Below are 14,478 nucleotides of genomic sequence, written 5' to 3'. Positions count from 1 at the left end.
CTCAAAGGACCTCTTTTAATATCTAGAAATCGCAACAAGACTTTCTGCCATTTCAAATGTAACACACTTCTTAAATATCAGATGCTGCAATCCCCCTTTTGCACTCTTCTAAAAGAGTGCAACTTACACAAGGCACTTGAAACATAACTATTGTCATTCCTCTCCAATATCATCAGAAACTGAGATCCAAAGTATTTGAAATTGTGAAGGAACAGAACATCACTTCCCATGGCAGTGAAGGAACCATGAGGGGGCAGCTGAGTGCTAAGAAGCAGTCTCCTGGTGGTGAATCATCAGCCCGCCTGCCCGCCCCCCCCCCAAAGGAATAGCCCACACGACAGCTGATAGGGAGGGGGAGATGCGGCTTTCCCTTCACGGGTGGAACTGATCAGAGAGAAGTAGACTCCTCTGCTGCCTCGACAAGTCCCCCAGCCCACTGCCAGCTGCTTCCAAGTCGTCTGCTGCATGGATGTCCTCGAGGTCCTTCTCCTCCAGTCCGCTGATGACAGCATCCGTGTCGACCTCCATGACGAGACTCAGATCCGTCTTGATGTCGTCCCCTGGTCCTAGCAGGTGGTTTCCCCACCGCACACTGGCTCCAGTGGTACCAGTTGTCCCCCTTTCCTTGTAGGCGGACGGCATGGGATGTCCTCTGGGTCACTCGGTCGGGGCCGGAGAGCCTGGGGTTGACAGTCCGCCTCCTGCGTCTCGGGTCCCCCTTTTGGTGTCAACAACCTGTGTGGAGAAATCTGATACAAATCCCTCAAGCCTACGCTCCGGGCTCTGGGGCCCTCGGCTGTTTGACCCACCAGTGCGTGGCCACTTGGAGCCTGTTGGTGGGGTGTCTTAAAACAACAGACGTCTGTGCACAGGTTTTCTAAATTAATTGTGCAGCTTCAGAATCTTAATACTTGGACTGTGCCAACTAAATAAGAACCCCAACATCTTTAGGTAAACTAAATAACATATTTCAATAGCTCTGAATTTCTGACAAGCATCTGTGTTTATTTTTAAATGAAATCCCTGAGATCCCATTAAAAATCTAAATATGATTTGAACTGCTAATGTTTCGGGTAAAGACTAATGTTATGGATTCAAAAACAACCAAAATCACAATACTAACAAAGTGAATGGCTTCCTGGTGATACTGCTTCTACCCGTCAGTGCTTAGATATTATCCCGCTGAAAAAATGAATACAGAATTCCAACAAACTGTCATCAAATGTCTTTCTATTATGAATTTAGATGAAATGTATATCCCCATAATGACCTAAACAATAAAGTCTATGGCTTTTACTTCTTTACCAGGCTAGTTACATGATGTTGTCTGTTGAAACATTACTCACAGGTCAGCTTCTTCAGTATTCCATTCTGGACTTACATCTCTCACAGCAGCCCCTTGGCCACTGATTCTTTATCTGTGTTACCTGCTATAACTCAATCAATATTAGAGACATGTCAACATTCATCAAACAGTATGTTATCCCCAAATATGGAGCAGGTCAATTCTAAAACTGTCATTCAATGGTCAGATTGAACAATGGAGTTGGAGCAGCCGCTTCCTTTCAGTCCCTAAATGAAAAATGTACATTGTGAAGTTTACACTCCCCCTTTTTTACACATTAACTCATGTGTAAATAAAATCCTGTATGGTAAGAAAACCTTCAGGTCATAATGGATTATAAGACAATACCAAACATTTTTCCCAAATGTACATCCATCATTTCCACAGTAAACACTTCAGTGAAATGAAGTGTGTCTCTCCATCTTTCAGTCCTAAAAGAAACAGAATCTTCAAATGTCATAGTTTGAGTTTCACATTCTGCAAACCGCCACCTCCTGTGGGAGTGAAATATCAAGTAGATTAGAAACGGTTTCCCCTTTTGTGCAATGTTAGGAAACCTCTCATTTCACACATTATTATCACACAAAAATAATGTGTTAGTCCAAAAACATGCTTGATTAGTCATTGTTTTAAATCATGCAGTTGCACTGATCAGATGCAGACATACACTCACTCACACTCACAGGTTGTAAAGTCAGGTTTGGTCAGGTACACCTCAGAGTCAGTCATTGACAGTGCCTTCCCAAGTTACCCTGTCGGTCAGGGTCAAAGGTCAGTTGGTCTCAGTCTTTTTGGCCATGTGTCGTGCTCTGCAGAGACTCCGATCTTCCAGCACAGGCCAGCATCCTCAGTCTATAAAAATCTGTATATATGGAGCGCCATCATTTATTAATTCACAATTACAACTATAATGTTCAAGATATCTCTAACTTTTTATTGGAACAGCGGTTTCCCAAATTCCCTGAAAAGTGTTAGCCAAAAAATGTCACTTCCTTATTGTACTACTACTGCAGTTCATTAACACCTAATCAATATCAACACGTCTAATAGATGTAATTCAGAAACTTGTGCACACAATTATTATCTTGAGTCAAACCTCTACTACGACCTGTGTAGCTCTTCATCTCTCACTATACCCATGTATCTTCAATTCCGGTATACCTAAAAAACAATGTTAACGTCTTTAACCGTGCGTGGAACCCTGGGTGTCCGAACATGTAACATTCACTCCTTCCTCTATCAAGGACCTAAAAACAGAAGTAATTTCATCAATGGTTTGTAGCTGAACTGAGGAATTATCCCTCATGGTAGGTATGTTTTTACTTTTTAACATCTCTAAATGTCAGTTAATTACTAACTAAATGAATGTCCATTAGGAGGTGGTGACGCTAGTCCTCTAAACTCATAATCTGGTGTTGTGCGCTTCCTGTGAAGCTGCAAGTAAGATTTTTAAAAACCCACTGCAGGGTGGGTCGAGTGACCCCTCCTCCCTATTGGTCGTCAATAGTATGCACCATTACAATGGGTGATTGAAGGCCCCACATTATTTCCCATTTCAGCATCAGCCCTCTTTACTCTAAAATTACTTTTTAAATAGGAATATGTAGAAATGGAACAAATATTCAATCTTCAGAAAAGTTCTTAACCAATGTCTATCTGGTGACTAGCCAACATATTTTAAAATGTCAGATGTATAAAAATAAGCCTAAATACTCCCTTACCATCAAAGTCCAAATCTAGACACAAGGTGAACAGTTTTGGTAACGGACAATTCAATCTAAAAACAAAACAAAATTGGACTTGTGTCCTTGTTTTTTTTGTTCTTCAAAATACATTAGCAAATACCCTGCGAAGTATTCGCAACATAACTAACCCTCCCCAGGATATGAACTCCATTAATCCCTTTACTCATAGTTAGTTTATATGTCTAGATTATTATGTGTGACCTAATAATGTTTGCTAACCAAAAATATTAAACTTTAATCTTTTCAGTATTCCAGACCATCGTTTAAACAATCAGCCTCCCCTCTCAAACACTAATGTTATTGTTGTACACCACCCTCTGGAAAACTCTTGCACAGTTATGCTGTCAAATCATCGCATATTTTCCTCAGAGTCTGAACCGTCTGAGACCAGCCTGTCTCAAGATCTTGTCACAATGTGAACAGTCAGTAATGCGTTGTCCTCTGCAGCTGTAGCCAATTGGATCAATGAAACTCTTGCACTGGGATGTCCTGAGGGGGAAGGCACCTCTGGATCAATGTGCTACAGTCAGCAGACACACGTTGTCCTCTGCACAGCAGGAATCCCCAAAAACTGCTGTTCCTCTTCCCACCACTGTTGCCTTGGCAACGAGGTACACGCAAAATGTCAAACCCTCCTCAGATGCGTTCTTTGCACAGTTCTTCTGTTTCTGTAGTGAGCAACTCTTCACCAACACACTGATTCAGAGTACAACCCAAAGGTGGCGCACAACTTTCCAGTGCCGCTGTAATCACAATAAATCAGCAACTGGAGATAAACTCAATTTAAATCTCTCTCCCAAAGGGTTACAAAATAAAACGGCTGAGTGTCTATATGGTCAGGAATGCTGAAACATGTGAATGTTAAAACAAATCAATGGTAGTAGTCTACCCAGATTCTTTACTCCATTAAAAGTAGTAAAACCACATTGTAAAATCTCTTTTGTCTAGTTGAAGTCCTGCTTACTTCATCTTTAAAATCTTCTTTAATTTGAAACCAAAAAAGGTCTTCCTTCTCCACCATGATCCTATCTCTACATCAAAGTCCATACAAACTGATGATTAATCTTTAGAAACCATGAGGAATGACTCATAAAACACTATTCTTCCTTACTTCAGTTCTAAATCAAATGAGCCAGACAGGAAACCCCCTTTAACCACTTGCTTATTCTATTCTTTTTGAAATTGTTTATCTAAGTTGTGTTACAAGCAGGTTAGATCTGTAACAAAATACAAAACTAACTGTATTTAGCGCTATAATTGAAAAACAAGTAATCTGATCATATTTAATGAATATATATGTTTGAACACTTATTATTGCCGGAAAGGTTTCCTTACAAAATGTAATCTCTATTACTAAAGCTCAAACCTAAAGAAATCATCACGGAACAGTTTTCTGTCCTTATCACTTAATTGTCTCAAAACAAACTAAAAAGCGTTGTGAAAACTCCCACTCTTGAGAACATCTCAACACTTTATTCCATCTGAGCACGAGTGTTTGACAAACACGCCCTATTAATCCAAAACGGTATTTAATGGTATCAATTGTGAACTTCCTTAATATGAATTGTAAATGCAACATATGTTCTCTTTAGAACACAGATATGACAGTAGCTGCTGAAACTGGTTAATAGCAGTTTTCTGTCAACCTAGATAAGCATGTTGTTGTTATATCTAGTAAACATATTTTTATTTCATGTTTACTCACAAAACAATATGACATTATTTAGAAACAAGTTTTACTCTCTCTGAACTCTTCAAAACATCTACTTGTCTTTCTCTTTTCCTCCCTGTGCCCTGCAGCTGCCGGCTCAAGTTTCCCCTCATCAATCACCTGTGTGTTTGTTCAACACCTCTGTCATGCGTAACCATTTAACAGATTCATTCTGACTGACAAACTTATAACAACCTCTCGTTTACTTTGTACTCTTTCTTCATAAACTTACAAACACAATTAATGTCTACTAATGATATTACAAAAACACTAGGTGGAATAATCCACTATTATGTTCAATTTGAATCAAACTTTAACCTGCTTCATATACTCAGCAAAAGCTATTATTACTTTCCCTCCACGTTACTGTATGCAATAAATGCCTCTGAAATATAAGTAAACTTCACAGTAAATGACAAATACCACGAAATTCACAATGCAATGTTTCTTATTTATTTAAATATCTACGACACATTGATCTATTAATCTTCAATGTTATTCCCTCCTTTTTCAGAGGAAAGCTGTGAAGTGGGGGCTTTCTCGAACCCACGCCTCCAGCCTGCCTCCAGCCTGACTTCGCATGTCTTTATCTGACTTTTCTCCCTTATCTTATTAGTAATTTTTCACAGAAAATTATTCCCCGTACAGTCTATCGAGCTTTTTTAGATTAATAACCCCACAGAACAAGAGAACGAGATTCCGTTCGTTTCAAAATGGCTTTTTGAAATGTGCGTATCTCTCCCTTGGATTTATAACATATAATACACTCCAGCTTCCTATGAAGCTGAAGAAGCATTATTCAGATTCGTCCTGGGTGGATATCATTTCTTATGAAACCCACTGGACTTCCCCGACTGAAATTGCCGACTTGATTTCTCTAAAACCAACGGGGCCTTGCACCTTCGTCTTACATTTCTCGTCGCTTCACGTGTAGCATATCCCCGAGGTTCCTAACCGTTGCTTTATCAATATCAGTAGTCCATCGTTACCTACCTATTCTAATATATGCATTGCATCATTTTAACCGTAGTCCTTTGTTACCTACCGATGCAATATAAGTAGTCCTTCGTTACCTACCTATGTTATTTAAATATCTACATTGCACTCTTTACCGTAAATGACACCTGGAAATATCTTTGACAACTCTAAAATTTAGCTTGAGCCAATTACAGACCTTCGATAGAAACAGGCGTCCGTTTTACCTTTCAGTTGGATCCATAGTTGTCAAATATTATTCCAGGCATCTCCCTTCTTCCGCTGGCTGCCCATGTTCCTCAAAACAAAACACTCATGACGTCACCACGTCGGCACGTCCTTACGTCTCCACGTCATGACGTTGTCGGGGTCGCCATTTTGAAGGAGTAATGTCAGGAGTATGCCTACTCCTGGCCTTGTTCACAGGCTGCCCCGACCTCCCGGTCCGGGCCGCGCGTGAAGAGAGGACGAAGCAACAAGTTGCACGTCCCAAAACCAACAAAGGGGTGGAGTTTCATTTGGGAGATACCAAAACGCTATCTCACAGGGAATCAGCGCGGGCAGCTTTGAAAGCCACAGGTGTTGGGAAGGCCTGCAGGATGCACCTCATTAAAATCAGGGGAAATGTCCCTCCCAATTTGCAAAGCCTATCGATGGTTTAACCCAGAAAAACAATAATCTTTTCACTCAAAACAGAAATCACCATTAATTCTGCATCTTTCTTCTTCACAAATAGCTTAAAACACTCTTTTGATAAACAGGTAAAAAGTCAAACAAAAAGACTATTGCGCTAATCTACTTTTAAGAAAAAGGGAACATTGTTTCAGGAATCTATAAAAAACCTCTCTATATGGTAGAGGAAAAATGTACTTTTTGTTCCTTCAACTATTAACACACAGGAATGTATAAACCCACACATATACTATTAAAGATATGTAGACTTCCCTGAAACATGTCCTGCCAGAGATCTTAAACAGAATATACTCTCCCCCACATAGCAATAAAACCCAGTTTACTCTTAACAGCCCTTTGTCTATCGCCATTTTAGTCCTCACATTTATGAAAGGATAAAACAGAGAAATCACTATAAAACACAAACACAGGTATTGTTTGAACAGTATTCACTTAACTGCTACTATTTATAATTACCAGAGAAACTCAAAGGGACCTCTTTTAATATCTGGAAATTGCAACAAGACTTTCTGCCATTTCAAATGTAACACACTTCTTCGGTACAATATCTCACATCAATTTCCACAATTCCCATTTGGATGATGGTTGAATCAATATTCTATAACACATAGGTTTGAGCAAGCTCTCTGATTGGTCAATAGGCGTGTTTGATTCCACGATCAAACAACGATCAAATAGAACGTGCCTAATCACAAAGTATCCAGTGGCCTACTCACTAGCCTACACACTAGCCTACCGAAACTACTTCCATGAGCCTACATCGTGTGGTTTCCCAACATACTCTCACTCCCTAAGCGTCCAATAGCGACGTTTGGTCAGTGTCCGTGGCGTCCAATTGTGACGCTCCTAGGCTCCTTCAGCGTCATAAAGGGACGCAAATAGCTTTCAACTGATTGCAATGTATTCCCATCTGCGTCGGGATTTGACGCTCATGGAAGCACGGCATTCGTTTATGTCGGCTCCCCTTAAAGGTAATGTGAGCGTCCATTCCCAGGAGTAAATGATGGCAGAAGACACTACACTACCCAGAATCCCCAGCTATCGTTTGGACTACACCATGTGCTCTGTTTGACAAACCCCGTGATAGTCCTCAAGCTCTGTGATTGGAGAGTGTGCTCCGAGGGTTAAGCCGATTCTCGAACAGCACTTGAAATGGGATGGAACCACGGCAGACTGTCCAAAACTGGATTTGAACGGGTCCACCGCGTCCCCCCTCCCCCACCCCGTCCCCAGAACTACACATGCTGGCTATTGTGTTTCGCAACATGTTCTCTATGGCACGTCTCTACTGACGTTTTCGTATTTCCCATAATAAGAAGTTGCCAGTATTCAACTGTGTACATCCCTGGAGGTTTAGGGGACAGGAAACACTCACATTTAAAACATATAATTAATAAATGGGTGAAAATTGCTTGTGCCCATTATGGGCAGCATTAATATATATACCCACATGCCAGCTAAGGTCAGAAGAGCTTTATTTAACAGCTGGTCTTATGTTTGTGACCCCTGTGATAACATTACATTACATTAATTGATAAGCCTGAAACATGCACTTGTCAAGGTTCAGAGGCACATTTTGCAAATATGGCAGTAGCCATCGATCAGCTTAAGATAAGATATACTTTATTGATCCCAAGTTGGAACATTTGCGTTACATCAGCATGTGTAACAGTTAAATATGCAGTTGTGTTTATTTGAAAATCATTTAGTATAATCATACAAATTCTGTGTTTTATATTCAACAATTCTGTGTTCTTTATTTATTGATTGTTCAATACCTGACAAGGCCGGAGATGAAATATCTACATAGATCTTATAAGAGTATAATACATTATGTATAATATCAGTTAAAATAAGTGCTTCAACATTGCTGGAGGTATGCACAAATATAGATAGATGTCTTGTAATGCACTATTGAGGAACCTGCAACCCAAGTTTTTCATTCAGTGCAGAACTACACCATAGTTGTGTAGGCCTATATGATATGTCAATAAACCTTAGAAAATCATGAAATCTTGAAAGGGATGTGCAAAATAGTCATTATATACAGTCTTTAATTAACAATTAGTAGAGAATAACGAGTAATGAATATACTTTATAGGGATCCTATTAATATCTAATAATAAAAATAATTAAATTCAATAACATGCTTTAACCACCAGGTGTCCCTTTATATCAGCTGTGCACCTTTATGGTGTAAATACAGCCTATCTACCAATTGGATCAAATATAAAAGTGAGCCGAATTAGTGTTGATACTGCAAGGAGACGTATTGTGTGAAAAGAAATGTAAGATGTTGTTTAATGGCTGATATATTTATGATCCACGTCACGTTTTCAGTTCCTCATGTTTGTCTTCTCATCAGGGCTCTATAAATACAGAACCACAGCAGATATGTAATATGTAATGCAGCCAAACCGTGTATTACAATGCCGTTATGTGATGACTTTCAAAGAGAAAAGCAAGCACACTCAGAATAAAGTATTATTATTATTTTTTTTAAATGTTTTCGGTCTGTTTGCGGTATTTGTTAATGACGATGTGCTGTGAGATGTGAGACTGGAATTGTACAGGGGGAAAATAACGTAGGCTATCTTTAGATGCGGATTTTGTTAAACTAATATGTTTAGGCTGTGGACCAACACTATACATTGACGGGGAAGGGGGTAGCAATAAAGATAACACCATTAAACAGTTACACAACATAACAGAAATAATATCGATAGCAGCGTCCCTAGCAACCACCTTGGTAACAATGAAAACGTCGCGATTTCCTGAAGTAATCTTCGTAATAACTAGCACACTAAAGATCATGTGCATCCACTGCACACATAATCTGAAATAACAACTCATATTTCTCGCATCAAATGACATCAAAACGCATTTTAATGGCCAAACTAACTTTAAAATAGGCATTTTCTACCGAGAATAAAACGAATTTCGGCCATGTTTTCTTTTTCTGCAGGGAGAAATTTGAAGATCATGTGACATAGACACCAGCCATCGGAATGAATGGTGAAAAAAACGGGGTTTGTCAAACAGAGCACATGGTGTAGTCCAAACGATAGCTGGGGATTCTGGGTAGTGTAGTGTCTTCTGCCATCCTTTACTGAGAAAAAATATTTGTTTCTCCGAATCGAAGGGGAAAAATACAAAATCATTGCACACAATTTAAACCAATCAATGTTGTGTAATTAACAAGGATAATCTGGTGTTTTTTAGTCGATGAGTAGTGCAGATATCACTGTAAAATCAATTGACAGTAAGAGGAATACTTACTTCTGGGTGTACAATTCTCCGTTATCCAATGGGAATGGACGCTCACATTGCCTTTAAGGGCAGCCGGCATAAACGAATGCCGTGCTTCCATGAGCGTCAAATCCCGACGCAGATGGGAATACATTGAAATCAGTTTAAAGCTATTTGCGTCCCTTTATGACGCTGAAGGAGCCTAGGAGCGTCACAATTGGACGCCACGGACACTGACCAAACGTCGCTATTGGACGCTTAGGGAGTGAGAGTGTGTTGGGTTTCCATAGCGACGTTTAGCGACACACAGCCGTTACACTGTTATACGTCTCTCGTTGGAAATCGGCCAGAGAAATCATGTCCGTTAGCGGACATAAAAACGAGTCATCGCTTCGCAGCTACTGGGCTCCATCTCTAGACAACAGAAAGATGTGGAGCAACGCGCTTTGTGCCGGTCCGGGACACGCCATGAAACGGCCACTGGAGGAAAGCTCTTCCTATAACGTAGTCCTACCCGTGAACATCACGGCACCACCTGCAAAAAAGTCTGGCATGGAGTTCATGGAGAGCTGTTTCAAGAATTGCACTTTTAATGGCAGCATGAACATCCGCCTTCATTCTGAACCCAAAATGTTTCAGCACCATGGACAGCCTGATTTGATTTATTCCGCTAATCCCACTCAGTGATTACTCAGATATTTAAATAGCCTAATTCAAGAATTGTTTTCAATAAATTGTTTTCAATAAATTGGTTAATAATATATTATTTACTATAATTATATCAATAACCGTAAGCGGGGAAGCAGGAGTGTTCGATTGATCGGCTATTGTTACCATGGGAACTACTTTCTAGGAACTACTTTCTGACGGAGATTAACTCAAGCAGAAAGCGTAGGTTTGTGAGTAAATTAGCCCACATTATGAAATTATTTTACGATATTGTTGATTACAATGATAGTTTGTGTAATAGAATCGCAATCGTACACTTGAGGCCGTTCTTGAACGTCATTATTGGTACGACAGTACTGCGGCAGGATCGAGGCGCTTGCGCCGAGGTCCGTACGCCTGTACTGGAGAACGGCCTCTCGTGTATGATTGCTTAAATCAACTACAATTTACATGTAGATTCCCATTTGGATGATGGTTGAATCAATGTTGATTCCTAACATTGATTCAATGTCAAATCAACCAAAAATGTGCATGTAGATTTAAGCAATAGCTCACGACAGGCCGTGGTATATGCTCATTATATCACAGCTAAGGGGGGCGAAGCGGAGGGTCGACAACCGCCTTAGCTGTGATATAATGAGCATATATCACGGCCTGAAGTGAGCTATTGCTTTTATAAAACGGTTACCAAGTGTGGCAATATGAAAGAAAAATACACACTCTAATTTAAATAGTTTTTATTAGTAAATAATGAGGTTCAAAATAAAATAGTCCCTCCGTTGCGTTCTGCACGAAACATAATGCAAGGTGGTTGCTTTGCAACAACACTAACAGCTAGCGAACATATTAGACAGAGAGCGTTGATCCATTATTTGGCTATTTATTTACATTCATGTGTTTGTTGCCGTTTATTGTGCAGCCACTGAAAACCTGTCCAGCATCGGTAGAATGGCTTACGAGGTCACTTATAGGTTGAGGTTGTTCTCGGCTGTTGCTCGGCGTGGTGAGAAAGAATATTGCTCCACTTTCTCTGGTCCCCGAGACTCGGCTTCCAGTAGCTCTAGAGAGAGCTTTCGCACCTGTGGCCACTAACGGTCATCATGTCTCTGCTTTCAAGACCCGCATCAGAAAGCTTTTGAATGGTGGTACTTCTCCAGTTGGTCTACCTGCGCTTCACGTAGCTCTGCATGTCGTCGTTCAGATGCTTTTTTCTTCTGGAGATATGGCACTCCTCAATCCACTCCTCCATAGTGAGACCCCCCCCCGGAGGTCGAAGTTAATCTTAAATGTTTCCATCTTATGCTTTGTAAGTTTGTTTTGTAACGGAAGAAATGTAAATATATTTATAAAACTGACAAGTCAAATCAAGCAATCTGATTGGTCGATAGTGTTTTTGCGGACCTCTTTGATTACAGATTTGAAAACATCGTTGCTTGCTTTAAAAGTAGCACCACTCATTATGTCAAACCTTGGAAAGTATCTAGATATCCCTGCCCTGATGCCAAAGGAACTGCACACTGAATATGTGTTGCCGTTTGATGTCTATGGACCGCTGCGTAAAAAGGAGGGTTTCTGCCCCGTTACTTCTCCGCTACTTTCTTGTTCCAGTTTGAAAAGCAACAGCCCAACTGTATACTGTTTTTCTCACACGCGGAGGGATACTGACTTGTTGTGAAAAGTAACTTACAATTCTACCCGTGGTATACGCTCAGTATATCACGGCTAAGAACCAATCAGATTGCTTGATTTGACTTGTCCGTTTTATAATCCTATTTAGATGATGGTTGAATCAACATTGATTATATGTCAGTTCTGGTTGAAAGTCCAGCGTTTATTCAACATTAAAACAATTTGCGCTTTCTGTTTAATTTCAATGTCCGGGTTTCAACATGGATTCAATATTTCTGCCTAACCATATTTCAACATTGATTCAATCATATTTTGCTATCTGGGGATGTACCGTGCATGTTCACATCATGTATACTTTGCATTACTTAATTCCATTTTTCAAATATTTATTTTTTAACATTTTGACGTTTCTCCATTTCTGGAAGTTGGCAACCCTATGTGTACTGTAAGGTAGCTTCTAGCTTCATGTCGAACAGTAAGTCAACATTTCCCAGAGAGCTTTCTTTGAAATCACCAGGTAACGCTAAAAAACATTACATTTAGATTGTATGACAAAGTGTTTGTTTAATATATCTGGCTAGCTATAGCTACTTGCTAACGGTTTAGCTTACCCCGCGATTCAAAGTAACGTCAACGTAGCTGTAATTTATGCTTTGCTTACATGTTCGCATAGCTTGGAAGTTTACTGACATTTACATACCTTGTTCACCTGGCTCCGGTGGTGGCTCTGGGGTTGTTGTGTGAGCCACCACTTGAGAATTGCTGTCTTTTGACGGCGTCCGCGGCTGACAGTTTAAAGTGTAAACACTGTCACAGAGGAGAGGTCAGCCAATAAAACAAGTTTATTTCCATGCAACTCTCTGATTGGTCTGGTGGTGTCTTGCCTCTGTTGCATTCACCGAACACGGGAAATTACAATCCTGCCGTCCTCTAGGTAAAGTACGGTTAATGTATTGTAACGTTCACAAGGTGAGTCGGAAACAGGCTTCTCGCTATTAGGCTTTAATAACAGATGTTCTTTACAGATGATCACAGGTACAGGTACATTGTGGGGGTTCTACCTCACACTTCCCACACTGACTTAACTCCTACCCCTCACATATATATATATCAGTGTCTACGTTACAACTCCCCGCCCTCCCCCGTCCGCTCCCCCAACCACAGGCCCGCACCTCAACCAGCATCACTGTGCAGCTCCATGATTGGCAGAGAGACGGGGGATGCCTGAGTGACACCCTGAACATCCTATGCAGGATCGCTATAGTATTATAATATTGAGGGAGAATTTGTCCGGGGCTAAAGAAGAAACCTACCCCAGGCGACGCCCATCAGACGCTGTTTCTTGCAAGATGTTGCCGGGGGCTCCCGGGCTGAACAGTAATGCCAACGCTTTAAGCCTCTGAGGATCCGCTTGGTGGGTGTAATTGACGCACACAAGTTTGCTGCCGAAAAAAGGTCAGAAACAAAGTTTCCAGTTTGAAACAGTCCATTTATTTCCATTTCACTGGTTTCCATTTTACCTGCTTCTTTCCATAGTCACCACACGATATTACCGTTTACACAATACCTTTGCTTTGCTTGTAATCCCGTGTGTGTGTGTTCTCCGTGTGTGGTCAACAACTGTATGGGCCTTACGGCGGAACCTCTCACCAACAAACATAGGTTCCAACCTTTATACCCGCAGTTAATTGGCTCCTACAAGTAATACAATTAATTGTAATCAATGTAAAATGATTTACATTTACAAATGATTCAAAAGGATAATGTTATTAAAGGATGAAGAACAACTGAACTAAACTGCCAGTACTATTTATTTTCAAATAAAAGCAATCAGTGATGAATATCTAAAAAGGTCAAAAGCAACTCTCTAAAAAAAACTAGAAAATCCATTTATAACATATGAGTGCTGTGATCCAGCGGGTGCATCTTTCTCCAGAGGGGGCAATTCAAAAAATGTAAGCAAAGTTATACACAAAGTACAAAAATAGATGTCATATTACAGATGACATCTATTTTTTTACATACATTTTTCCCAAGCTCTTTTACTTTCAGCTTTCCCTCCTGTGTCCTGCTCTCAAAGGGTGTTTCTTTAAGTGATACTGAATGTTCCTTCTTCATATTCGCTATCTAGTTTTGTTCACATACACATTAGATGAATTAGGACACAGCTTCCGTCTCCGTCCAATTCTCTCTCACTCAACTCATTTTCTGATTGGCATTCTAATTGGTTGGCGGCGTCAACGGCTGCATTAAATGTTCATAGAGCTGCTCATATTTCTTGCATTGAAGAGGTAAGGACTGCACATGTACAACTTATAACGAGGGTCAATGGGCAAAGTATCCTGTGCCCCAGGCTGAAAACACGTGACTTTAGACATCGTGACACCATTTCATTGATATTTTGTTGTAGATCATATATTTTACTGGCACCAACTATATAATATTAACTTTGTTCATTAAAG

The sequence above is a fragment of the Pseudochaenichthys georgianus genome, unplaced genomic scaffold (genome assembly GCF_902827115.2).
Source record: "Pseudochaenichthys georgianus unplaced genomic scaffold, fPseGeo1.2 scaffold_267_arrow_ctg1, whole genome shotgun sequence".
In the NCBI taxonomy this organism is placed as follows: Eukaryota; Metazoa; Chordata; class Actinopteri; order Perciformes; family Channichthyidae; genus Pseudochaenichthys; species Pseudochaenichthys georgianus.
The sequence above is the reverse complement of the archived record's forward strand: the minus strand, read 5'-3'. Positions refer to the sequence as shown.